Source organism: Canis aureus, chromosome 1, assembly GCF_053574225.1.
Source record: "Canis aureus isolate CA01 chromosome 1, VMU_Caureus_v.1.0, whole genome shotgun sequence".
Taxonomy (NCBI): Eukaryota; Metazoa; Chordata; class Mammalia; order Carnivora; family Canidae; genus Canis; species Canis aureus.
This window is the reverse complement of record NC_135611.1, coordinates 65,744,992-65,770,780: the sequence shown is the minus strand read 5'-3', so window position 1 is coordinate 65,770,780 and position 25,789 is coordinate 65,744,992. Positions and strand designations below refer to the sequence as shown.

Genomic DNA, 25,789 nt, shown 5'->3' with positions numbered 1-25,789 from the left:
CTTTAAAAACTTTAAAGGAAAGTGAAATTTTTATGAGGTCATAGATCTTTCAAAATATTTTCCAAAGTTGTCATCTTTGGTATTGTGCTTCACATTTCGGGAGCTTGGATGCCAATCTGCACCCCAACATCATGGAACTATTTGAAATATTAGATTTCCTTACAATGCCAAACAATGTCTAAAATTTAGGAGGAAATAGCATATCTGGGGGATGCTAGTAAATAAAGCTTATGTTCATGGTCCTCACTGAAGATAGGGCCCTAAAAGATACTCTAATATAGACTTCAATTATGTTTCAATTAACAGAATCGTGATCGCTTGCTATTTTATGTAGCACTAACAATACGGAAGCAAAAATTAACTTTGATGGATTGAAAAACATCTTGGTAAGATCACTATTTCCTTGATTACTTAGTTTTATAAAGCCATAAACTAAAAAGTCTTTCAAAAGTGATTAGTACACCTACCTGATTCCAGGCAGGATTATACCTAGATTATTTAGTACATTGGTCAGGGCGGTGGGGGCGGGGGGGGGGGGATACATAAAATACAACACATCAGTTATGATCACCTCTAGTTCCAAAGATTTTATTGTCGGGAAACACTTTGTATATATCATTATAAGCCTTCTGACCCATACTAACCCCAGAACACTAAAGTCTGGACAATAAGGTTGGTTCTAAGATGAATCATTTTGTACACAATCATCTACAGGCCAAGCTTTTAATAGTAGCACAATAACACTAAAACATTATTTTTATGGCAGAAAAAAATGTAGTATTTATTTCCCCAAAATTTCCACTGCATTTGTTAGTTACATTTTTTCAAGACAGAAAATGAAGCACTTAAGAAGTATAAAGATTTATCGACACAAATAAAGTGAAATATGAGCAATGTGGCCTTGTAAGAGCACTGGTCCAAAGGTTTCCAGATGACTGTGACTAATAAGCCACAATATTTCAGGCAAGTGACTTGGCCTCTCACTTACTATTTTTAAACAGTAAAATTGGGGGGCACCTGGGTGGCTCAGTCAGTTAAGTGTCTGCCTTTGGCTCAGGTCATGATCCCATGGTCCTGGGATAGAGCCCCACATAGGGCTCTCTGCTCAGTGAGGAGCCTGCTTCCCCCTCTCCCTCTTCCACTCTCCCTGCTCGTGCTTGCTTCCTCTCCCTGTAGAGTAAATAAGTAAAATCTTTTTAAAAATCAATTTTAAAAGAAGATAAAAAATAATATACTCACCACTTTTTATGCTTTCATTAAAAAGTTTTATCAAACTTTTTCTTCTACTGAAGGAGGCATCAAAAGCAAAATTTCCTGAGGCCAAGAGAAAACTATTGGAAGAAAACCATTCAAACTAATTCTTACTACACAGAGCTAAAGAAATTGGGATGGTTTAAGATGAAAAGGAAGCATGCTTTATCTACTACTCTTAACATGAAAAGTCATTATGGAGAAGGTGTTAACCAGTCATTCTACACTATAACAAGATGAAAGAATTTTTAAACATTAGCAGAAATACTTGTAAAACTTAGCAGGATAGGCCACACTTGGGATTATTGAGAACGTTTCATTATGTGGATAGGTACTGAAACAGTCAGAGAGAGGGCATATATACTGAGGATCTTTAAGAATAGAAAAGATAATTTATCCTAAATGGCTTGGCCTCACCTTTCTAAAACCGGAGTACTTGACAATTGACCTTTGAGATCACTTCAGGCACTTGGATTTTATAGTTTTTTGCAGAAAAGAGAAGGACATTCTTAGACCAACTATGGCTTATAATTTCTTATTTTATTACCCTAATTGTAATTTTAACACATCACTTTTTGCCAAATTAATAAGAATATTTTAGAAGAAGATGAGAAGCTCTGCATTCAATAATGAGTTCAATGCCAATCCAATCACTTCAACCAGGGCAGTTTTGATACAGATTAGCTATGAAACGATCGCTTTTCTAACCTAGTTTAATACACACAATGAATACTATTGGCTTTTCATTTCTAAAGGTAAGCATAATTGCACATGTCTGGCCAGATATAATTAAGTCTGAAAAGCTGAAACATTTTAGCCAGTATTCAGAAGAAAAAAATGTAATAGTACATTTCATTATTAAATGTTACATGCCTTATAAAATGCCACAAAAGAGACTTTTCATTTTTAAAAGATTATTGGTTATATTCAAACTGACCTTCTAGACCATTAGGTAGAATTTGTTTCCTTGGAGCACTGAAAGTGATACGGCCCTCATCATTTAACTGCTGATCTCTTGGTTCCCACATATTCCAGAACTAGAATTTGGCCTGCTGAGTTCTGGCAAGCGTTGTGTTGGTATCAAGCAAACTCCCTTCCAAAAAAGTGTTGGATAGCACCACCATAACTCTGAGTTATACTGAAATCCAAATGTGAATTTCCTGGAACACATATGGGAACATGCAGTCAACAGATTTTTGAAACTGCATACCAGCACTTTGCTTTGCCTCTACAAGTGCTTGCCTATCTTGGAAGAAAATCTATTAAAATCTTTTCCAATGGGTTCAGAGAGAAAATATTGAAACTAAAACGGCCACTTCGCTAGTCAGCATCAAAGTTTTCTATCCTAACTTCCATACGAACCTGGATGAATATAAAATGTTTACTCTGTATATGTGAGAGGGCACTATCAGAAATAGCAAAGGATCAGAGGGACATTGACAGAACTGCAATCATCATCATTATCTTCCATGCAAATTTTCTTAAATTCAGCCTTTTTATCCTTCATACTCAGGACAAAGTGGAGTCTTAATACCTAAATTTGCTGTTTTGTGCTTTTGCTCAATAAAAGGTTTTGGTAAAGGCTGTTGTACATTGCATTTTCTTAAACTGATTGAAACATGAATTTCCATATATTTTAAATATTCTTTTCACTTATCCATTTTCTACCACCTTCTACCTCTCATATCCAAAGCAATTCCTTATTCCCTATCCCAAACATGGTCTCCACTCTTCAGATTTCAGGTACTTGAAAAGAAATGACAAAGTTGAGGAAACAATTCAGCTTCTTTCTGATGTGTCATACCAATAATTGAGAAAGTTAGATTAACTCGCAAAATGCTTAGTCTGTTCTCTGTAATTAATCACTGGGTTTCTGATTGGTGCAGAGTGTTTTCTGATCTGGGTTTGCTCAGTTCCTCAGGCAACCCTGGGCTTCTTAAATTATGACAAACTGATTCTAGCACAGGGCCTAATACCTACGTGGAAGAAGGGAGGACAAAGGGAATTAAATATGGAAATACCTTCTCTAAAACCTGATAAATACAGTAGAAATCATACCTCTCCCTAGAATAAAAATTATTTTCAAAATAGGGTCATATATTTTCCTAAATGAAATTCATCATGCATAATCTAAAAAATATAAACAAACTTTTAAGGACAATAGACTGGTATCTAGGACTGATGTTGATGGGGATGAGTCTCAGAGCAAAAATCAGAATTGACAGGCCTCTGTTGAGCAAGCTAGACACATTTACATGAATCCAGGTCAGCTGATATAAAGTGACTATTTTCTGTCACCACACCTAGTCCCAAAGTTCTGGGGGGCTTTTTAATGTGTTTTACTCACAAGATGACCAGCTGATAAAATGCCTCTTGGTCTGAAGTTGTAGGGAAAACTGTTATTTTAGATAAGAGGTTTGAAGCATGCTTAGGTTGTGTAATGGGGAGAGAGACTGTCTCGGGTAGAGCCTATGTGGAATGCACAGCTCAGAGTCAGACAGTCCTATGTACAGGTCTGGGAGATATCAGGCCAGCTCGCCAGATGTTTATTTGAGTAGAGGCAAGGGAACTCCTTGAACAGAGTCCATCCTAATGGGTAAGAGCCAACTGCATAGACTTGGCCAAATAAAAACAACTTAGTTGGTCAATGGGTTTGGTAGTAAGTGTGATAGTACAATAAGGAGTCTACTACTGATCAAATTTGTCTCCTCACTCAACCTGATGTATGAGTTTTAGGGATCAAGCCCCTCATTGGGCTCCAGGCCCTCATTGGGCTCCATGCTCAGCGGGGAGTCTGCTTCCAGATGCTCTCTTTCCCTCTCCTCCCTCCATTTCATCCTCATGCACGCTCTCTCTAAAATAAATAAATACATATTTTTTTTAAAAAAGAAACAAATCATTAAAAGTTTTCAAATCTCAGAGAAAAGGTGAGGATCAGGGAACTGGTGAGTAGAAGTAAAAATAAAAGAAAATTTAGGTCGGGGGAAAAAGTGTGTTTATAACATATCATCTACAATACTTTTCCGATAACTGGGCTACTTAGGAGATACTTTACTTGAAAGTGTTAACAATCTTAACCCAGTAGAAGCATTTGTAGCCCTTTCACTGATATCATCTAGCCCAGGGTATGTTTGGAGAAACAACCCCCAAATCTCATACATTTTGTTTAGCTAGGAAAAATCCTTGAAGGATGAGGGAATCTTAGCCATTGCTCTGTTTTATTTCACCACTTCAATTACACATCTTTTTAAAAATGTGATCCAACATTACCAGATTCAGAAAAAAAAAAAAAAAAACTGGGGTCAGAACATTTGGGAAGTAAAAGAGAAAGTTAGTGTTCAATATGCCAAACTCAGGCCTCAGAGGAGGGTCTTCCTTCTAATCATCCGATGGGCTTGAAGGTTATGTACTTTTAAATCAACAGGTGTTTATCTCATAAAACCCAAATATTATACTATTTTAACAACCTCCTTGGCAGCCCTAAGGATACTTAGGATAAAATAGGAGGAAAAACTCTCCTGTCCCTGGGGCAATGATTTCAGCTGGCTTGACCACGTCTGTGTGCAGGTTTTTTAAGTAGAATAGTGATGAGGAAGATAAAGTGATGGCCTTTCTTGCTTTGTGAAACATTTACTAGATGAAGACATCAACTATACAGATGTCAACATCTGGCCCCTCCCAGCACCCTCTGTTCTGAAGAGAGTTCAAACCCTTTCTAAAGCAAAGAGTATCACCACCCCACAAGGAGCCACAGTGAGGAAATCATAGTTAGATCCGTGTGCAAAACAAAACACTGCCTACTCCAATGTGTTCAATACATATATATTTTTTTAAGATTTTATTTATTTATTTGAGAGAGAAAGACAGCACGAGAGAGTGAGTATGAATGAAGAAGAGAGTGGAGGGCAGAAGGAGAGGGAGATGCACTCAATGGGGAGCCCAACGTGGAGTCTGATCCCAGGATCTCCGGATCATGACCCCAGCTGAAGGCAGATGCTTAACAGACTGAGCCATCCAGTTGCTATGATGTGTGTCTTCTATATTTTATTTGAATGGGCCATTTTTAAGCAGTCTAGTACCGAATTAAAGTTTAAATACACTCTAGGTAGGGAAGCCTGGGTGGCTCAGCAGTTGAGCATCTGCCTTTGGCTCAGGGCATGATCCAAGAGTTCTAGGATCAAGTCCCCCATCAGGCTCCCTGCATGGAGCCTGCTTCTCCCTCTGCCTGTGTCTCTGCCTCTCTCTCTCTCTCTCTCTCTCTCTGTGTGTCTCTCATGAATAAATAAAATCTTTAAATAAATAAATTATAGGTATAACATCCTTTTCTATACTGAGCACTGGCTCATCTCACTTAAGAGAGTTAAAAAATGCCAAATTAGGTTTTACTTATTATTATTATTATTATTATTATTATTTTTAGTAATCTCTCTACCCAGTGTGGGGCTTGAACTCACAACCCCAAGAGTCACATGCTTTACTGACTGAGCCAGCCAGGTGCCCTTGTAAATATAAATTTAATATGCACTGCACACCTGATATGGTCAAGATACTGTGCTAATAAATCAAGGATGGGAGAGGTACAGGGAGGAATAAGATGTGGCCTCTGCATGAAATAGCTCACAATCTATTCCAGATACAGATACAAAGTCATTAACCCTAAAACCAGGCATTCAGTGATAAGTGAGATGACAGTAGCCACAGAATATGGTAAGAGAATAGACAATTGAGCTGACCTTAGAATTCAAGGATAAGTTTTCCCTTTGGATGGAAGGATATTGCAGGCAGAAAGGTAAGCATAGACCAAATCATGGAGACATGAAGAAAATGTATCAAAATTAAAATGTTTCTTGTTCTCCTTGGCCAGACAAGCTTGGGGGATCAGTGAAGGGATATTTTCAGGATTGTTTTTTCTCCACATACTCTGGGGAATTCTTAGATCCCAGTAGAAGTTGTCTGACATGCAATAAAGCCACAAAGGAAGAAATATAAGTGACTAATAAATATATTTTAAATTCAACCTAACTGGATAGCAAAGAAACGCAATATTTATGTCTCACTTATCAATAATATAAATATTAACAATACTCTGATTTGGCAAGAATGTGCAGGAAATGGACAATTTTTTTGTATTTCTTCGGATATATCCTAAAGAAATCATCAATAGCCTACAGGGAAATATATTAACAAAGAGATTCACCAGGATATCATTTAGTAGTAATGAAAAGATTGGGAAAAAATCAAATGTCCAACAATAAGAAAGAGGTTAAATAAATTAGTATACAAATAAAATATAAAATATGACACAGTCATTAAATATACTGAAGAATATTTGATGAGAAGGACTTACGTGCATGATTTATGTTAACGAAAAAATTATGTCTACACATACAGAGACAGAAAACTATGTGAATGCATACAAAAATAGTGGCCTCTTACATCAGTGGTAGATATGATAGTGATTTTTGTTTTCTTTTTCTGCTCGTCCACATTTTCTAAAATTTCTAAAATGAATAAGCAATGATTTTATATCAAGAAAAATTATTTACCCATCTGTGCAAAAAAAGCAGAAATACAGTTGTCAGTTCCTGTATTAGAAAAAGAGCAAGGTACCTTATGGTAGTGAGCACAATTTTCCTTCTGCCAGTGTAAGGAAACACTAGAAGAAGGAGGGGGAGGGGGTTACACTCTCTTTTAATGAATAATAATCATTTATCATAGTGTGAAGTTATTGCTCTCTCTCATTTTCCAATTGCTTCGCTCAGCCACACACACAGAATCTGCCCCCCGACACAGAATTGAAGAGACAACTTCCAGTACTGGAAGGTGTAGTACTCCTCTCCAGTACTGCCTCCCACTAGGCCATTCTGTTAGGGATCTAAGGAAACATCCTAACTCTTTGAAGTTGCTAGATATGTCTGTATTTATACCATGGCAAAATACACAGAGTCGTGTTCAACTAAATTAGGGAAAATATTCGATTCCACGACATTATTTTAAAATATATTCAAACTCTCTGCATTTTTCCTCAGCATTTAACAAACCCTGTAGTTTATTGATTACAGAGGAGGTACGGTCTCTTTCAGTGGGTTTTGGACTTAGTTAGGAAGTAAATGTCAAGACACACATGTGTCATTATGTAGGTATGTGAGGAAGTGAATTTAACTTCTTTAATCAAGGCCTTGTGGCAAATAGTATAGAAATATTGCTTGGTTTTAGAGTTGATTTTCCTGAAGAATCTTAGCAGTTCTCTTGAAGTTAAAAACATTCATTTTACTAGTTCGGAGCACTTGGTAACTTTGTTAGGAAAAAAGTGAGGTACTGCCAATATAGTTTACTTAAAAAGTTCTGTGTCCTTCCTTTCCTTAACATGATAGGGGATTATAAACAAAAAGCATAGTTTTCTTTTTGACTTTCGATAGTGAAAATATAAAGATAGTTTCATGAAAAATAAAGCTTGTAGATTTCACCAAAAAAAAGGCCATACATCATATGTACAGTCAGTACTGCTCTAACCTAGATTCATATTCCTAAAAATCCTCACAATGCAAAATTGTTGAACAAAAACAGGGCTCATGGGGGAAATGAGCATATTAGTGACACATTACTCAAAAACCTTGTTAGTTACACATTTTTAAAAATATTGAAATCACTTATATGACTTCCATGCATGCAATCCCAATCAAAATCCCAGAAAGATTTTTCTGGGTATCTGTAAACTGGTTCTAAAGTTTATATGGAGAGGGAGAACAACAAAATTGGAGGACAGATACCACCTGCTTTCTAAACTTACTATAAAGCTACAGTAATCAAGACTGTGGTATTGGTGAAAGAATAGACAATTAGATCACTGGAACAGAATTGAAAAACCAGATATAAACCTCCATATGTATAGTCAACTGATTTTTTTAAGGATTTTATTTATTTATTTGAGAGAGACACACACACAGAGATAGTAACAGAGATAGTGAGAGACAGCATGAGCAAGGAGGAGAGGGAGAAGCAGGCTCCCCACTGAGCAGGGAGCACAAAATGGAGCTTGATCCTAGGACCCCAGGATCATGACCTGAGCCAAAGGCAGAAAGGCACCCTCAAGTGATTTTTTTAAATGAGTAGAAGCAATGCAATGCAGCAAAAATAGTCTCTTCAAGGGCCACCTGTGTGGTTGAGTATCTGCCTTTGGCTCAGAGTGTGATCCTGGGGTCCTAGGATCAAGTCCCACATCGGGCTCCCCGTAGGGAGTCTGCTTCTCTCTCTGCCTATGTCTCTGCCTCTCTCTGTGTGTCTTTCATGATTTCATTTATTTAAATTAAAATCTTTTTAAAAAATAGTCTCTTCAACAAATGATACTGGAACAACTGGGTGTACACATGCAAGAAAATGAAACTAGACACAGAGTTTAGCCCCTCCACAAAAATTAACTGAAAATGGATCATAGACCTAAATGTAAAATACAAAACTATATAATTCCTAGATGATAACAGAAAACCTAGATGACCTTGGGTTTGATGATACCTTTTTAAATACGAAATCAAAAACACAATCCAAAAAAGAAATCATTGATAAGCTGGGCCTCATTAAAATTAAAAACTTCTGGGGGCGCCTGGGTGGCTCAGGGGGCTAAGCATCTACCTTTAGCTTAAGTCATAACCTTGGGTTCCTGGGATCGAGCCCTGCATCAGTCTCCCTGCTCAGTAGAGAGCCTGCCTCTCCCTCTGCCTCTCCCTCTGTTTGTGTGCTCTCTCTCTCTCTGTATCAGATAAATAAAAATCTCTTTAAAAAAATTAAAAACTTCTGCTCTGTGAAAGACAATATCAAGAATTAGAAGGCGAGCCACAGACTGGAAGAAAATATTTGCAAAAGATAAATCTGATAAAGGACTTGGCCAAAATATACAAAGAATTTTTTAAATTCAGCAGTAATAAAACAACTGGATTTTAAAATGGGCTAAAGACTTCAATAGACATCTCATCAAAGAAGATATACAGACAAAAAATGAGCATTTAAAAGGAAGCTCCACATGGTATGTTATCAGTGAAATGAAAATTGAAACAATGAGATATCATTATAAACCTATTAAAATGGCCCAAATCTGGAACACTGACAATATCAGATGCCATCAAGGAGTACAATAACAGGAACTCTCATTCATTGCTAGTGGGAACACAAAATGGCACAGTCTCTTTGGGAGACAGTTTGGTTGTTTCTTGCAAAACTAAACATACTCTTACCATACGATCTGGCAATCACACTCCTTGGTATTTACCCAAAGGAGTTGAAAACTTATGTCCATACAAAAACATGCACACAGATGTTTAGAGGAGCTTTATTAATAATTGCCAAATCTTGAGAGTAACTAGGATATCTTTCAAGAGGTGAGAGGATAAATAAAATGTGGTACCTCCAGACAATGTAATATTATTTAACGCTAAAAAGAAATGAGCTATTGGGCAGCCTGGGTGGCTCAGTGGTTTAGCGCCACCTTCAGCCCAGGGCATGATCTTGGAGACACAGGATCAAGACCCACGTCGGGCTCCTTGTGTGGAGCCTGCTTCTCCCTCTGCCTGTGTGTGTGTGTGTGTGTGTGTGTGTGTGTGTCTCATGAATAAATAAGTAAAATCTTAAAAAAAAAAAAAAGAAATGAGCTATCAAGTCATGAAAAGACAAGGAGGAAACTTAAATGCATATTACTAATTGAAAGAAGCTAATCCAAGAAGGATCAATACTGTATGATTCCAACTATATGACATTCTGGAAAAGGAAAAACTAGATACAACAAAAAAGATCAGTTTTGGTTGCAGGGAAAGATGAATAGATTGAGCACGGAGGATTTTATGACAGTAAAAATAGTAGAATATTATAATGATGGGTATATGTTCTCTACATTTGTCCAAACCCATTGAATGTGCAACACCAAGAGTATTGCACTTTGAATGTGCAACACCAAGAGTAAACCCTTAGGTAAACCACGGACATTTGCTGATTATAATGTGTCAGTGTAGGTTCATAGTTGGTCAAAAATGTACCATTTTGGTGAGTAATGTTACTAATGGGGGAAGACACTAAGTGCAGAGGCAGTGGGTATATGGGAAATTTCCATACTATCCTCAATTTTCTTGGAATTAAATTACTCTAAAAAAATTAAGTCATTGAAAAAATAGAATCCTAATAAAAATGTAGCATTTCTTAAATGATCAAAAATATATAATATTACAACAAATATGGTATTTTACTCTGAAAAAAAAGTCCTGAAGCTTTCTTGTAGATGCGGGCATCTGAACGGTTGTAGCTTGTGAGATACTGTGTGGTAATGGTATTAAAATTATCCTGAATTGGACAACTTTAAGTTATAACACTAGATGTAGATGAATGTGACTCATAACACACACAGTAAACTGAGATAGCTGGTAGGTGTTTGAAGTGTCCACATGTGTGCACTTTGTGTATTCCTATATGGTTTTGTTGATACCATGTAATTTTTTGCATCCAAATAGTGTTTTTTGCAGACAGAAGTGTACATTAGTAAATGCACATTCACATTATGCTCAAATTGTTCCCTAATACATCAAGCATTTTAGAACAAATTCACACTCTCAAATGCTTTCTCTGCATCTAATGGGAGGATCATATGGTTCTTGGTTTTTCTCTTACTGATATGATGAATCACACTGATTGTTTTACGAGTGTTGAACCAGCCTTGTGTCCCAGGGGTAAATCCTACTTGGTCATGGTGAATAATTTTCTTAATGTACTGTTGGATCCTATTGGCCAGTATCTTGTTAAGAATTTTTGCATCCATGTTCATCAGGGATATTGGTCTGTAATTCTCCTTTTTGGTGGGGTCTTTGTCTGGTTTTGGAATTAAGGTGATGCTGGCCTCATAGAATGAATTTGGAAGTACTCCATCTCTTTCTATCTTTCCAAACAGCTTTAGGAGAATAGGTATGGTTTCTTCTTTAAACGTTTGATAAAATTCCCCTGGGAAGCCATCTGGCCCTGGACTCTTGTGTCTTGGGAGGTTTTTGATGACTGCTTCAATTTCCTCCCTGGTTATTGGCCTGTTCAGGTTTTCTATTTCTTCCTGTTCCAGTTTTGGTAGTTTGTGGCTTTCCAGGAATGCGTCCATTTCTTCTAGATTGCCTAATTTATTGGCGTATAGCTGTTCATAATATGTTTTTAAAATCATTTGTATTTCCTTGGTGTTGGTAGTGATCTCTCCTTTCTCATTCATGATTTTATTAATTTGAGTCTTCTCTCTCTTCTTTTTAATAAGGCTGGCTAATGGTTTATCTATTTTATTAATTCTTTCAAAGAACCAACTCCTGGTTCTGTTGATCTGTTCCACAGTTTTTCTGGTCTTGATTTCGTTGAGTTCTGCTTGAATCTTTATTAATTCTCATCTTCTCCTGGGTATAGGATCTATCTGCTGTTTTTTCTCTAGCTCCTTTATGTGTAAGGTTAGCTTTTGTATTTGAGTTCTTTCCAGTTTTTGAATGGATGCTTGTATTGCGATGTATTTCCCCCTTAGGACTGCTTTTGCTGCATCCCAAAGATTTTGAATGGTTGTATCTTCATTCTCATTAGTTTCCATGAATCTTTTTAATTCTTCCTTAATTTCCTGGTTGACCCTTTCATCTTTTAGCAGGATGGTCCTTAACCTCCATGTGTTTGAGGTCCTTCCAAACTTCTTGTTGTGATTTAGTTCTAATTTCAAGGCATTATGGTCTGAGAATATGCAGGGGACGATCCCAATCTTTTGGTATCGGTTCAGACCAAATTCACACTCTCAAAACAAAGACATTTGCTCATGGTTAGTAACCTTGTGTGACAGACACTGGGTTGATTCAACTACTGTAAAATTCCAACCTTATTTTTGCTTACCTATAGTATAGAGGGTGAAAAAAATTAAAATGCAATTGAAGCTGTAAGATGCCATGTGACACAGTTCTTGTTAATTACATCAAGCAGTAAGACAGTCTGATCAATGAGGCATAAACACTTGGGCATAAATTAATCCTTAGTATAAATGAGCATAATGCCCCATTTGATGATTATGTCAGACAGCAGCTCTTACTAAAATCCTCCTCTCCTACGATATCCCAGTAGGCCAAATCACTGGTACTGCCCACAGATGACAGTACAGAATGCTGATGATTAGCTCTATAGTCAGAAAATATGCATTAAAATAAATCTGGTTGCAAATGATGTGATTTGTATATGAATACTCACAGAAGCTTTATCCATAAGTCAAATGTGGAAACAATCCAAATGTCCATCAACAGGTGAGTAGGTAAACAAATTATGGTTTACCCAAACAACAGAGGACTATTCACTATTCAATTTAATTAATATCCTTTTAATTGAATATTCCTATTCAATTAAAAGGAAAGGAATATGATTTTTGGAATACCTCAGATAAATCTTGGGAGCATGATTCTGAGTGAAAGAAATCAGATACAAAATATTTCATATTACATTAGTCCATTTATATGAAATTCTAGGAAACACAGTCTCCTCTGGAGAGATAAACTAGATCAGTACCTGCCTGGGGCCTGGGAAGAAAGTGAATATGGGCTTAAAAGGGGCAAAGGAGAACTTTTTTAGTTAATGGAAATGTTCTATATTTTTATTTGATAGAGGTTACATGATTGCATCTTTTTAAAAACTCACCAAACTATACATCTAAAATGTGTGCTATTAATTGCAAGAAAATGATACCTCATTAAAGTTGATTTTTAAAATATCAAACTAGCCAAACTAGTTAATATTTTTGAGACTCTTTGGCCAACAATTCAAGCTCTGATTCTCATGATCTTGATGTTCAGGATATCCAGTATTGCCAGAAAGGCAGAAATTATAGATTATGTTCATATAAAGTTATTACAGCTCACCTTATGATTTTGAGTGTTTCTCTCCTAATTTTAGACATTATCTAACTTCAGTTCAACATGTCAAAGTACTACAAAGAACTCATTAATATATTCAGTCACTCCCAACAGGTTTAAGCTGCCTTTCTTTGACAATCTCCCAAGAAACCTCTAAATGACCCAAGACCTGGAGACTTCATTTTTTGGAAAAGAAAAATGCTTTAAAATTATGTTCAAAAGGATCTTGTCATATATTTTTTTACCTCTTGCAAGTTCTAGTGTATCAATTTTTATTTATGTCTCCCTGCTAAAAAAGACAACATAAGGAATTATATAAAGTATTCTCCTATTGGGAGATTTAAAAGTGAGAATTTTTAGGAGTCCTCCAAAAACAAAATAATTTTCAGGAGGTTGTAGTACCCACCAAAGTCCTGGGACCAAATTGACAACCTCAGGAAAGAAGAGCTTCCATCCAAGACTCACTAAATAATACTCAAGTGACCACAAACACAGATCATCAAATTTGCTTGCTTTTTCCCACCACCATTTTCCTACTTTGTCACTTATTCTTCCCTTTTTGCTAGCTTAAATTTCTGAGTTGTTAACAGAACTAACATGTAACTATGATATCTGTAAGAGATTAACATGTAACTATGATATTTATAGAGCCTCTTTATCTAATGCTGATTTTTGCATCCTTAGCCACTCCTTGGTGGCATATTTTACCAAAATCATCAACAAATTGTAGCCAGGTAATGAACTCATACTAAGGACTGACTAAAGATATAGATTTATTCATGTATTATAAGAAACTGGTATTAAAGGAAGCTGGATGGCACTCCTTTAGTACTAATTCCTTGTAATACATCAGAAAATCTCCTGGGAATTTGTACTAAGTGACATTGTAGAGGAAAAATACCACAACAGTAAAAGGAGAAGGAGAATAGGGGGAAGAAGAAGAGGAAGAAGTAGAAATCTAAAACTCTCTTTCATGTTATACCTTGATATGAAGGAGCTTCTTCACCAATTAAATTTGAGGATTTTTTTTTACTTTGGTAACCAAAGTCTCACAGAAATAAGACTAGGAAATAACTAAGGAATATTGGGTGCATATGTGGTGGCTATCTCACTTTCACAGACCTTACAAATAAGGATCACTACTTAGACTCAACATCAAGCTCTTTTGCTTTACATCTACTTGATAATCTCTATACTAAAAAAGGGATTGTCTGGTACAGTACTATTTTTATTACGTGGTAATAAAACATTACACTACTCTTTGAAAATTTAACAAGGGTATTTTGGTTAAAAAGGGATCATGGTCTTTAATGACCAGTGATATAAAATATCCAGCCAAAAGCCTATCGGCTACTGCTCTTCAGTAAGATAAGGATTTGTTGTATCAATAAACTGATGACTTCAGGATTAAGCTCATTTCGGCTCTTGGGTCTTCTCAGGAAAGAGAAAGACAGAGAAAAGAAAGGAAAAGAGAAAACGGAGAAAGAGAACTTTGGAAAATTTAACTGTAGAAGGGAAAAAAATTATGTCTGGATTGGAATCCAAAAAATGTCACCCCTGAAGAGGAATTTGGACTGTTCTCTTCTGTCCCAAACCTCTCATTTTTATTCACTATGGAAGACTCCAAGAATGAGGAGAATCCCACATGCGATTAGAATTGCAGGACACCTATACAATATTTATAAGTCATAAAACCTTTTGCCCAAGTTGTTCATGAAGTCGAACAAGCAGTAATTCAAAATACAGCCCTGTTAAATGTAATACTGATGACTCAAGGGTCAACATATATTGTCATATCCCTACAAATCTCTCTGGGATCTTTAATATAACTAAACAGACCCAGGAAATAAATAAAGAAAATATTAAATTAAGCATTTTTTTCCATTCCCCTATGTCAAGTGCTGTGTGGTCCATAGGGATTGGGAATGAGATGTGTTCTCTTCATGTAATCAGAGTTCTAGGATCCTGGCTTAAAAGAGGCCTACAACCCTAATGATCTTTCTCTAAGTATTTGCTTTTGTTACAGAGTTCAAATAAACTTTAGAGTCATAAATATTGCTGTATAGCCACCATCCAGTCAAGTGATTCAACAAAATAATAGGAAAATGACTCCTCCAAAATGCAATACATAAGCCAACACCTCAAACAGTATTACAGATCTGGATCAGCCATGTCTCCAGATGGCAGTGGTCTATATCTTCCAGCTCAAGTTGAAAAATTACCACAAAGTGAGGAACTAAGAATTGAGTCTACCTGTGTGGTCTTAGTTCCCATCCCACAAATTATTTATGTTCTCATAGGTACAGACACCCACGTGTCCTAGTAAATCCTTCAAACATGTTTTGGGATTGTAGGAAAGGATCCAATACTTGTTCTATGAAGCTCTAAGTACCTAGGTCAAGAGGGAAAAAATGAGAGGTAATCTGGTATACTATACTAGCTAAATAAAAAGTCTAAGTCGTCCAAAACATTATATAGACTTTTAGAGCCACATATTCAAACATGTCATGATTGACTCAGCCCCTTGCTCTTCAAAAATTATTAATTAAATGAAACTCAATTTATCTCTGTGAGGTCCTCAAGATGAATCTCACAAAATAGAGTATTTTGAAAGGACATCAGACGTTGGAGAATATTTTTCATAGCCTTTCACTGAAAGTTTTTGAGACTGAATAGATGTTGGTAGACTAACAATCTAGGTTCTGCATATTATTCACCATGCTATAAAAAGTTTAAAAAACATAAAGTCCAAAGGAATTTTCTCACTATGTAATTTCTTCCAAAAGTTAAACAAAAACTTTGATGTAATCTTTTATAGAACCTAATTTATTAGTTATTCAAGGTTAACAACTTTTAAATACATTTTAATAATATTTTCTTCAAGGCCATAAAAAATACATTTGTCTTTTACTGATACCAACATTTTATCAGTATTCGCCATGTTTCATTACTTGGAAATTGCTATATTCCTAAAAGATAATATTTCACGTTACACACCACCACCACCCACCACTCATCAATCCTCCACCATTATAGACATTTTCCTATTGTTTACCTTTTATTTCAAGCAAAAACTATGTAAAACAAAGATGACTTTGATATGGTTTTCTTATTAAAATTATCTAGAACACATGGACGTGGATCTTAGTGTCTTACCTGAATGTCGTTCTACAGGACATTTAACAACACTTTTGTGTCTAGCTGCTCATTTCTGCACTCAAGAAGGATTCTATGAAGTGTCACCATGGGCACCAGCATGGCGCTTTTGATCAGGAATCAATTTTTTCCATATACTTTCCATTTCTGTAGAGAATGGAATAAAAGTAGAAGGGTGGGAGAATCAGTTTCAAAAACAAAAAAGATTGTTAAGACAACAACTACATTACAATGACTCATTTTCCATTATTTTCAGCCTCGAATTTCCAGCCTAGAAAGATCTTTATATACTTAAAAATGTACTTAGAGATGAAAGAAATTTCTATAGCCACTAGATGTCATTGTGATGTCATTCAAATATTGATAGACAACATACTCTGATAAACTTAAAAAGAAAGATTCATATTTTTTTTCTGAAGAAAACATGAAATGTTGTCATTATCTTGAAAATAGTGACAAAACCATCAGGGAAAAGCTAAAGGTCCTATTATCTGCTGAAAAGAATTCTCCAAACCTTGGGAAAACAATTAATGGTTTATTTGACATCATTCTTGTTTTATTACTTCAGGAGATGCTGTTCATTCTACATGTATGTTTTAATTCTGAAATTTTCAGCTGCTACTGCTATTACTTTCCTGACTTTAAATGGAAGGAAAAATGGATGTGTGAAAGTTGAAGGTAAATTCAAGTGAAGAAGAAAAGGGAGAAAGATAAAGAGGTTCTTATCTCATAGTCTCTATGATTTACAGTGAAGACAGGGTACATTTTTTAAAAGTGAAGGAAGAAATGGTGTATAACTGATTAACAAAGAGAGGTGAAGGTTTGATGTATCTTCTGTAGGTAATAGAAGAGGATTATGGACTATGTTACATGTAATACACTTCCTAAAATTCATATGTTGAAGCCCTAACCCCTAGTGTGACTGTATTTGGAGATGGGGTCTTTGGAGAGGTAAATAAGGATAAATGAGGTTATATGGGTGGGGCCCTAACCCATTAGGACTAGTGTCCTTACAAGAAGATGGAGAAACAACCAAGGACATGTGTGCACAGAGAAAAGAGCATATAAGGACACAGTGAGGAGGTGGCCATCAGCAAACCAAGGAGAGAGATCTCAAGAGAAACCAAATTTGCCAACACCTTGATCTTGGATTTCTAGTCTTCAGACTGTGAGAAAACAAATTTCTATTGTTTAAGCCGCCCAGTTTGGTATTTTGGTACAGTAGCCCCAGAAGACTAATACAAAGAGGTATATAATTAGGTGAAAATAGAATGATTACCTGTGGAGTTAACATTAGAAAACATAATTTTCAATAATACTATGGCAGATAATGAAGTGACCTCAATATGTATTCTCCTCTTCCTCACTAGGAAATGTGATTTCATTCAGAGCAGCAGTGTGCTGGTTAAAGCATATGCTGGATACATATTGTTGGATTCATACATACATAGGTACAGACACTTTTTTCTGGTACTTCCTTTCTTTTCTCCTGCCTGTTCTTTGGATGTGAGGCTGAAGATGACACACTGCTTTTGGCCTTGAAGAAATCATGAGATTACTATGGGAATTAAAACCAAATGATAAGGAGAGCAGGACAGAAAGGAGTTCAGAATACTAATGGCATAGCAGAACTATTGTATCAGCCCTGGACTGTCAACCTCTGGATTTATTACTCTTATTAAAAGAATAATTGTCTTATTTGGTTAAGCCATTGTACTTGAGTTTCTGTGCCATGCACTCAACTGCAATCTTTGACTGACAGTGATGCCAACTTTGATGCCAACAGATTTACCCAAGACTGAAATTTTAGTAGGCATTATATTGTAGGAAGACTAAGAATAAATATGTTGAATTAATTGACCAGAGACAAGTAGAAGTTCAATCTAAATTATGTAGTATACAGAAATAGAAGGGAAAGTGTATAAGGAAGGCCTAGTTTAATTGGGAAAATTTAAAGGAAAAAGGAGGTCTTTAAAAAGATGGGGAATGGATGTGGAGCAAATAAGTAAATGAAATGACCAGAAAAACAAAAGTGTGATCAGAATGATATATTGGAGTTTAAGATTTTATAATGGATTTTACTCATACTATAATGGAAATCACTCATATGTGTAATTTAAGAAACAAAACAAATGAACAATGGAGGAAAAGGGAGCGATAAATAAAAAAAACAGACTCATAAATACAGAGAGCAAACTGGTGGTTGCCAGTTTGTGGGAAAGGATCCAAATAGAAGGGAAAGTGTATAAGGAAGGCCTAGTTTAATTGGGAAAATTAAAAAGAAATATGGGTGAAATAGAAACTAATATAAAACACTGTACATTAATTATAATTGAACTTGAAAAAAAAATATTTCACAATGAAATAGTTCCAGAGAGCAACAATTTTCATGATATGGCCATTAGTAAGAGTGGTCAAAGTGAAGAAATTAAAGATAGCATTGAGATCAAGGAGAGTGTCATCCACATAGACAATGATGATAGGCAGGAAATATGGCAGGATATGAGATAAAAAGGAAGATTACAAGCTTTATGCTGAAAGGTTTAATGAAATCTGTAAATGTTATCAATAGATGACAATGTGGAAAGTAGAGAGCAGTATAGCTAGATTATATAAATTTCAAGAACATAAACTTTTATGGGATGACAGAGCAACAAGCAGCTAAGAATACATATTTTCTTCCCAATCTCTCAGTATTTGGAAGTAGATTCCACTTCCCTCCCCAATTCTCTTTTAAACATATATCCACTAAATGTTTATTATATAAATAAAGAATGATTACTATCTCAATCCTAATTGCATTCAATCCCCTGCCAAGAAGCCCTCTGGATACTTGGAAGCAGCTAATGATAAATTCCTAATTTCCCATTTTCTTAAGAAACAGAGCAGTCGGCCATTTTAGAAAGGTTTAAGACTGGAAAAAAAAAAATGCACCTGGGCTTCAGCGATGGTGATGTGTCCCTACTGTAATGGAATTTTCATCAATTAAACATATTTACCATTTTAGGACCTATTTGACTGGATGTTCTTTCCTTCAAGTGGAAATAATCATACTTCCCAGTTAGGCCTTGAAGTGAAACCTTCCTTCAATGCTTCTTCCTAATGAGGAACTAGATTTCCAGTGTCACTATTTCTAACGTCAATCTCCTTCTTCTCAACTGACTCTTCAATGAATCTTTGTAAATGATTTGGTCTTGCTTTTGCAACTCTACCACAATCAACAGTTTTTATTTTCATTCGCTAATGCTATATTGTTTACCTAACACATCCTTTTAACTCTAATTATATAAAGCTTATTTTCAGTAACTATCATTTCTCCCTTGAAATGTGGTGAAAGTACCAGACGTAAAGGCACATATCTCTTTGCTTACCCTACTTTATGGAACCCTACATAATCTGCTTTTACCTACCTCTCCCATGTCTACTCATAGCACTTTCCGAGTAGGTAACTACAGCTCAGCACACTGACCTTTAGTTTCCTTAGCAGCCACACTTGTTTCTAATTTATTTTACCTGGAGTGCTCTACCCACCTTATCCTCCCAGGTTTGGTTCCTCCTTATTATGAGGACCTTAATGGAAATATCCCTGTTCAGAGACTTTCCTGACCACCTAAACAAGCAAGTCACCACTCTTTATAGTACCATGTAGCTCTTTGCATCTCATTTATCACCACCTGTGGTAGGTAGAATAATGGCCCTTCAAAGAAGTCAACATCCTCATCCCCATATCTGTGAACATGTTACCTTACAAGGCAAGTGAGTCTTTACATGTGATTAAGTGAAGAATCTTGAGATGGGGAGACTAGCCTGGACTAAACAGTTGGGCCCAATAAAATCACAAGGATCCTACCAGAAAGAAGCAGAAGGTTTAGGGTCAGAGAAAGGAGACATTATGATAAGAGTAGAAGTTTACATTGTGAAGATGGAGAAGGTGTCACAGGTCAAAGAATGAAGATAGGTAGGAGCTGGGTACTCTCCTAGTTACCCCAGAGGAAACAAAACTCAGCTGATACCGTGATCTCAGCCCAATGAAATCCGTTTCAGATTTCAATGAAATCCATTTCAGATTTCTGACTTACACAACTACAAGACAGTAAGTTTGTGCTATTTTAAGTCACTAGGTTTAAGGTAATTTCTTATACTGGCACTAGAAAAACTAATACCCTATATGACATTTTTCTTGTTTTATTCATTTATTTTTTAACACCTGTCTTCCTTTAAAACTCTATAACAAGAGCCTTGGTTTTTCTTTTGTTTTGTTGTTTTTTTTTTTTTCCAAGATTTTATTTATTGAATTGAGACAGAGAGAGAGAAAGCACACCAGGGTGATGGGCAGAGGGAGATGGAGAAGCAGATTCCCCCCTAAGCAGGGAGCCAGATGCTGGAATTAATCCTAGGACCCTGAGATCATGACCTGAGCCAGGGGCAGACACTTAACCCACCGAGCCATCCAGGTGCCCCAAGAGCTTTGTTTTTTATATTTATTCCACATCTGAGAGCAGTGCCTAGAACGTAGGAAGCACTCATTAAAATTGAATTGAGTGAATAATTGCTTTTTGGTACATGAAATTTGTATTTTGTCTACCAAAAACTTTTATTCTTTCTCTAGACACAAAAATTTTATGCTTTCTAACTGTGAAAGGGAAAAAAATGTTTGGCAGAGATAAAAATCCATTAGCCATTCTAATCTGAATATTGGAGGACTGATACCTAAGAGTTTCCTATGTTAAGAATATGTTCCTTTTCATTCTGACTCACCTTCCTTATAAAAAGAATGTCATCTAGCCTTGGTATTTGTAACCCTTTGCCATGGCATGTGCTGTTGGTTTTTAATCCGAGTCTCCAGATCTCCATGTAATCTATTAACCAAAGAATTGACATAATTACTTTTAGAGCTATAGAGTGTGGTGGAACTGCCATCAATTTATCCAGGGTTTATTTGGGATTGAAAAGTTCTTTTGCTACAGATGATTATTATAAGGATCTATCTGTATGTGAAAACTTCTGGAAATACTGATTTTAAAAGATTTTAACATTTGTAAGTTTCAGCATCTATGTAAAGGGATAATTTCGCTTCTACGTTTAGACTAACAGACTTATAGACTAACGTACCATTTATGAACTTTCATGAGAGGGATTCATTAGACCATGTCAAAAACATTTCCAAGTTTTCTTACCCATTGACATAATTTCCCCTGGATCATATGTATCCAGAGCTTGGGCTGATGGGTTAGAGTTAAGAGGCTGATTTGGAGTGGACTCCAACTTTAAAGGTTATCTTTTTCCAACTAGATTTTTACCAGTTCTGTTCTCATAGATTCCTCTTATTTCTAATCAAAATCTTATTGTCAGTAACTGACCTCAGTCTTGTCTATATGCAATGTTTATAACCTTCAAAATCCTGGTCAAGGAAGGATTACAAAGAAACAAAAAAACTAGCCTTAATTAGACTGTGAATGAGATATTAAAATGGAACATAAAAAACGCTTTTCAGGAACTTATCAACCTTAAATATTATTAGAAACTTTATTCTGTTCCAAAAGCCTCAGTATAATCAATTCCTTTGGAAGTCTTTGGACTTAACCATAGGATCAATAGCAACAACATACTTGGAGGACATAATCATAAGTTATAACTGTATTTAAAAAGAAATAAGATTGTGAAACACAAATTTCAATCAATGACTATCAATACTAATTCTGATTTATCATCTCTATTATTTCAAATTTTGTAAACTCATCTATGGCCAGGATCCAGTTATTTTTCCTTTTTTTCCTACTTCTTATAGTTCAACTAAATACAAATCATAAATAAAAAACAAAGAGAAGATATTTTGCACCAGATTTTCCCAAAATCTGTTCAAATTCATTAACTCCAATAACTCCTGTAAGCCCAGGGCATAGTCATCCTATATCAGTCCCATGTAGCACCTCTTTTGGTTCCTATTGACTCAGATAAGTACTTCAAACAGCATCTGCCACCCACCCTCTCCTAACCTTTTACTCTCATGATTCCTCCAATCTTCATCACTCTGGCTTCATATAAGGATGTTTTCCCTCTTTCTACTCACTGAACCTATGAACTAAGCCTGGCTCCTCTCTCTCTCTCTCTCTCTCTCTCTCTCTCTCTCTCGTTAATACTAGCTATATCTCAATAAAGCATTTACCAAAACAAACAAAAACACAGTACTAGTGTATAGATCATTGTTTTCTTCTCAGGTTGCAAATTTCAAGAACTCAGCAGGCTAATGCTACAGCTGATTTGTCTGGATAATCCCAAGAGATGTTCCCCTTCAAATCTCCCCGCAATCAATTTTCACTGTGAAGTTGATTCATTTATTTCAAAGAATGGTCAACTAATGACTTAAACTATCACAGTCATTCTCTTATGATTGAGAAACTTCCTGGCACATTATTTGATAACTTTTACATTCAAAATGCTTTCAAATCATACAGAGGGATTTTTCACTTGCAAGTGGATGTGATAAATTGGATTGGTTTTAAAAGAAAGTAAAGTGGGAAAGAGTGGAGTATACATAGGTTTTGCTGGAATTTATTCTGGATTTCCAGATAGTGGTAAGAACTAAAAGTGTCTGAAAGAAATCTTTAGCTTTTTTGGATACAATACAGACAAAAAAAAAAAAAATACTGCAGGCAGTTAACTACTTACCTTCTGTTACATTTTTTAATGGATTTATTGAGATATAATTCATATACCATAAAATTTAACCATTTAAAGTGTAACAATGTGTCTTATTTTTTAGTACATACAGAATTGTACAATCATCACCACAATCAATTTTAGAACATTTTCATCACTCCAAAAAGAAACCCTATGCTCATTAACAATCACTTCCTATTTCCTCCCAGCCACTCACCCCTCCTCCAAGCCGTGGCAAGCACCAATCTAGTTTCTGGCCCTCTACATTTGCCTATTCTGGAAATTTCATACAAGTGATATCCATTCAATATGCAAGGACCTTCATGACCAGCTACTTTAACTAAGAATAATGTTTTCAAGTCTCATTCGTGTTATAGCATGTATCATTACTTCATTCCTTTTCTTAGAAGTAAAAAAACTTTACATTTTTATAGGGATTTTAGTCTCATAAAAAAACTGAGTGGAAAGTACAGTGAGTTCTCATATAGTGTCTCTCATTCCCAGCACACAATTTTCCCTATTATTAACAACTTGTGTTAGTGTGGCACATTTGTTAAAATTGATAAATCACTTTAATACATTTTTATTAACTAAAGTTCATAAATTACACTAGGGTTCACATTTTGTATTGTACATTCTATGGGTCTTGACAGATGTATAATGACATATATCCACCATTCCATTATAATATAGAATAGTTTCATTGCCCTAAAAATTCCACACTATACTAGTTCATTCTTTCTTCTCACAAGCCTCTGACAAACACTGATATTTTTATTTTTATTTATTTTTATTAGATTTATCTTTTACTGGAAAAGATAAAACTATTTAGCTGAAAATACTCCATGGTATAAGGATATTTTCTTTTAGTATGACATACTGCATTTTATTAATTCATCAGTTGTTGTATGGACATTTATGTTTCCAATTTTGGCTATTATAAATAATACCACTATGAACAGTCATGTATAAGTATTGTTTGAACATATACTTCTATTTATCTTGACCAAAATGGTCACATGACAACTCTTTAATATTTCCAAAAACTAGTAATTTTTCAAAGTAAATGTACCACTTTACATTCCCATCAACAATATATGAGAGCATTACTTTCCTCACATCCTCCCCAATTCTTGACATTATCTTTTTTATTTTAGTCATCTTAATGGGTATAAAGTGTTATTCCATTTACTCTTCATTTGGATTTCCCCAGGGGCTAACATGTTGAGCATCTTTTCATAGCTTCTAGGTCATTTTTGTATCTTCTTTACAGAAATGTCAATTCAGATCCTTTGCCCACTGTTTACTTGGGCTATTCATCTTTATATTATTGAATTGTAGGTGTTCTTTATACATTCTTGATAAAAGCCCATTTCAGATATATGATTTGCAAATATTTTTTTCCCATTCTGAAGGTTGTCCTTTCACTTTCTTGATGGTGTCTCTTGAGGCATAAATATTTTTATTTTGATGATGTCCAGTTCATCTATTTTTTAAAGATTTATTTATTTATTTATTTATTTATTTATTTATTTATTTATTTATTTATTTTAGAGAGAAAGAGAGAGAGCACAAGTGGGAGAGGGAGAATCTCAAGCCGACTCCTCACTGAGCATGGAGCCTGAAGCGGGACTTGATCCCAAAACCCTGAGATCATGACCTGAGCTACAATCAGGAATGAGATGTTTAACTGGCCGTGCCACTCAGGTGCCCTTCATTCTTTTTTTTTTAATTGGTTGTGCTTTTGGTAGTTAAAAGCCCAAAGTTTGGAGATAGACAAACCAATTTTTCAACCTAGGAACTTCACTTATGAAGTCTGTGAATGTGGGCATTTTGCTTAACTTCCACAAGCCTCATTATAATCCCCATCAAAATCCTAGCTGGTTATTTGGGGAAATAATTTGTCAGTACGAGAGACAATCTTTATGATTAATATGTATGCTTAGTACTTTTTGTTTTTGCTATTCAAAATTAAATGCACTTTTCTTTATTCATTGTTACATTGTAGAAGAACAACTTTGTTGATCTACATTTAGCACTAATAGAAGAATGTAGAGATCATACAGATAGAACAAGATGGAAGGAGGAGAGAGCACAAAAAGGATAAATTAAGCAAAGGCCCTCAGATATAATTACTGTCATCCCATTTTTTTACCCTATAAAGTACTGGAAAATGTTTTTTAGGCTAGTTTATGGCACTCTCCTTCAGATCATAAATTGGAGATAATTATATAGTTGTAGAAGAAGTGAGTTTATTGTGTAATAGATTAAAATATTTTTATTTTTGGAGCAAAGAGAATTACTAAAGACCTGTTAGGAACCTTTAGAGTATCCTGGATGACTGTTTTCATATAGTAAACAAAGGATGATAACCAGTATGTTTCATCTCCATCAGGAAAAAATAGCACAATAAGAAAAGTATATTTTAAGAAAAAAAAGTTATTTTACATATTAAAAATAAATATGGACTACAAAATGATTAGCAATTAGAAAAAAGATAATATAAACGTTTTTAAGTATTTTCTAGTAAGGACTAGGATAAATAGAATCAGCTGTCTGTGGGTGACTTAGGTAGGGTGATAAGGCTCTGGCATCTTTTTCCATTGCTATGGTTCCTCAATCCATTCACATTAAAACCTTATCACAAGAAAAAAAAAAAAAACCTTATCACTTTGGAAGCCAACTTTCAAATAGTGGTTATATTTTTGAAGTGCAATAGCAACCCCCAATTCAGTTACCAAGTTGTTATTACTAAATTTTAAAAAAAGCAATTACACACACAAAAGCCTATATACATGTCATTTTTTTTTCCACATTCTGTAATCCATCTACATATAAAA

The 25,789-nt window shown here is 35.3% G+C and overlaps 1 long non-coding RNA gene across 4 annotated transcripts; it reads right to left on the bottom strand.

Moving 5' to 3' along the window:
* Positions 1 to 579: 579 nt before the first annotated feature.
* LOC144286259 (uncharacterized) lies at positions 580 to 22,844 on the bottom strand. Of its 4 annotated transcripts, none has more exons than XR_013354314.1 (5): positions 21,048 to 22,844; positions 16,290 to 16,436; positions 15,448 to 15,525; positions 2,189 to 2,411; positions 580 to 1,170 (listed from the first exon to the last, which is right to left on the bottom strand). It is a non-coding gene; the product is annotated as an uncharacterized LOC144286259 (long non-coding RNA). The 4 variants fall into 4 exon arrangements; XR_013354379.1 differs by lacking the exon at positions 580 to 1,170 and adding an exon at positions 1,240 to 1,314; XR_013354354.1 differs by lacking the exon at positions 580 to 1,170 and adding an exon at positions 1,250 to 1,331.
* Between the last annotated feature and the right edge of the window lie 2,945 nt (positions 22,845 to 25,789).